This window comes from Aphelocoma coerulescens, unplaced genomic scaffold, assembly GCF_041296385.1.
Source record: "Aphelocoma coerulescens isolate FSJ_1873_10779 unplaced genomic scaffold, UR_Acoe_1.0 HiC_scaffold_101, whole genome shotgun sequence".
Taxonomy (NCBI): Eukaryota; Metazoa; Chordata; class Aves; order Passeriformes; family Corvidae; genus Aphelocoma; species Aphelocoma coerulescens.
In genome coordinates, this window is record NW_027183464.1 from 380,539 (window position 1) to 383,857 (window position 3,319).

The window sequence follows — 3,319 nt, forward strand, 5'->3', positions numbered from 1 at the left end:
TTAAGTCTCTTTCCGGAAATCCACTCCAGGAAAAACGGGAAGGACCTTACAATTTGGGACAAAACGCGAACGCTGCATCAGATTACATTAGATAACGCTTCTTGCAAGTTTAAAGAGATAGAAGATAAACTCACAGCATGGTTACCCAACTTATCCTGGCTTAAACAATTGTTTGTAATAGCTATATGTCTCGTGACGTTCTTATTTACTGATTGTATTAGTAGTTATTGTTATATGATATTAGGTGCTTAGTAACTCAATGCGTATACACAATGGCAAAAGCACAAACATAGAAACAAGATAGAGAACAGTACTTACATTCAAGACATGCAAGGTTTGTAAAGAATTACAAACGATCAAGGAAAAGGGAGGATTGAGAAGGGGGATGATCCATAGTTAACTCATGTAAGCACGAATAAACTATAAAGAGACAGCAAATGTTAATCACAAAACCTAAGCAGCAGGATTCGCCTTAATCTTGTCAAGATAAGAGGAACAGGATCTTTTGAAAACTGGCACAGAGATCGCTGCATCAGCCACCGAAGAACTGCGCATGCTCCAGAAAGAAAGGTAAAAAGGGCATTGTGACAAAGACTACTGATCTTCATCAGAAAGACCCTCGAGGAAGAAGAGGAGCCTTCCTCAGTGCGCCCATCAGCGTACACAGCGCATGCATGGCACGTATGCTAATGATATTAATGACTTCCGAGAAGTAATTTCTAGAACCACTCCTATCCCAAGAATTGTGATGAATGTTCATAAATTTTACACATAATGCTGGACTGTATGGAGTGCTCTGTGTGTGTGAGTGTTAGGAGGAGTGATCCCCCACGCATCCAGCGCCAAATAAAGCAAATACCTGCTTCTCTGACTCTGTCTCTGAAGCTTCTCTAGGCCTGGTTTTGGGCCATTCAGAATAGGTTAATACATATTACAACTACTCCTGAAGCTGTTGCGTAGGCAGATTTAAGAGGAAAGAATTTCATCTTCATCACTTTCCTTCTTTCTTGTTTTGACAGAATTAGGAACTTGTAAAAAATCTGATATCACTGATGCTCACCACTCCTCCAATTAGACTACGCTCACTTACACTGTGCTGAGGACAATGAAGTACAGAGCTTTGGATATCTTCCGCTTCTGCCCTAGGAATTGCTTCCAGTGCTGTACCTTTGCTCCAGCTGTGAAACCAAACCAACAGAACCAAGGACGTTCTCTCTGAATGGACCAAGAATTCCCACACAGTTCTAAGCCTACCCCATTTCTCTTGAAGGCTACAACGGCAGTCAAGGCAGTGAACACTGCTCTTCACTGGGCCATTCCTCTGAAAAAAACATGCACCACCTCTCAACCTAAACCGTTAAGCCTCCTGCTGATGCTGACTGACAAAGCGTCCAACTGCACTTAGATTCCAACAGCTACTTCCAATGACCTGTCAACAGAGCTTTGCAGACTTGCAACAGAGCAACAAACTAAAGGGGCTATGTTTCATGGCTGTTTTTCAAACATCATTGACTTATGTCTCTATGCTGGGCTAAGTGAAGGTGGCCCGTCCACCTTGATCAAAGTCAGTAGAATTTTGGCCCAATTTGCTGTTATGCAACACATCATGACACGATCTCTTGGTGTTGATGCAAAATTCCCACTGAAGTGCATGTCGTTACATGACTTAAGGCTACCTACTCACCGAGTGTCCACTCCACTGCCACACCCATTTTCTGGCCACCTTGAAATGACTGAGCTGTCTTACTTTTTCAAACATTCCTCAGGGGTACGTGACCACCATGGCCTCCTTTCTGAAGTTTAGGAACCTAATTTAAAAGTAGCACTAGCAGTACCAGTTTATCCAAAATCCATTTGCTCCATCAACAAACTCCGAGCAAGCGCTGAGAATTAGTTTCAAGACTTCTACAAATATTTACAGGAAGCTTTTTGTTTGCTTGTTTGTTTTTAAAGCAGATGGAGTAGTGCGATGTTTCCCTGAGGCTACCAGGGCTGCGAGGCAGGCAGGCAGAGCCCTGGCATGGGTGGCACAGGGGACCCCGGGCGCTGACGGCTGCCACCAGCGCAGGCCAGCTCGGAACTGGCAGGCAGGGCTGCACCCCGCGTCTGCCACAACAGCTGCAGCTTCTGCAGCCTGAAACACAGCTGGCTCAGGGGTTCAAATCAAGAGCCAAAATCGTTTGCTGCTCAATTTGGGGCAGAGAAAGGTCATCACTTCTAGCATGGCGTAAGCCTGCCACTACATTTCTGTGAAGGAAAATCACCTTGTTGGAGTGAAACTCCTGGGTAAAATACTGAAGCGCTTTCAGATTCATATTATCCTACATTTCTGTGACCTTCTTTTATACCTGCGTTGTTTCATACTGCTGGTTTTGGGCACAAGTTCTGTGTACACTATTCTGGAAATTTAAAAAATCAGAAACAACATCCACCCCTCCCCCACCACTGCCCCTTCCCCAGCTACAACCCTAACAAAACCAACCTGCAGAATGTGCAGGATTTCAAATGAGAACAAGCATAGATGGGACATCAAAAGATGGATCCTCCTTAGACATTTGTGCATGCAGTGCCCTGCAATCAACTCCTAAATTCTACTTCTCGTACACCAAATATTTGTCTTCGGAACTCCTTGTTCTCCATTCCAACCCTTCTGAGAGGGTAATCGAGGAGATACTCTACATATTTTAAGCACATGTTGCACTAGTCAATTAAATCCAATGCGCAGCATTACTTGACTGAGGCGGTGACAAGGTCAATTAAGACCTCTTCATATCTTAATTTGGAGCTCTTCCAACAGCTTGAAAAGTGAAGCCTTGGACTGTTGGGGTGACCCAGCCCACTGCAGGGCTGAAGCTGGGTAATGCCAATCAATCCCAGCCCCTCCCCTGGATCGAGTTCCCCCAAGACTCAGACTCAGCGGGCGGCTCAGAAGCCTAAGCCACACCCGGGTACAAGCCACCTCCCCCGGTTGGGGAAAAATTTCGGTTACTCGGTCGTTCATTGGTTCTGTTATACCTCCCGCCTCTCGGTTTACCACAGTGGTTCTTGTTTCATTGTATCCTCCCCCTGGCTTGTAACTCATGGTTGTTTTCCCCTTTCACCGCGGTTTTCAAATTCCCTATAAAACTGAGGACAAGGCTCCGAGGAGCGGATTCCCATCAATCCGACCTCATCCTCATCCTATCGCATTAAACCTGTTAGAAGCCAGACCTGAACAGCCTCTCTCTTCCTTTGTCTCTGAGCTAACGTGAGCCGACATCATCGGCTCCTGCTGTGTTTCCCGCTGCAAAGAAGCCAGCTAGTTAGCCCAGCAAGCAGC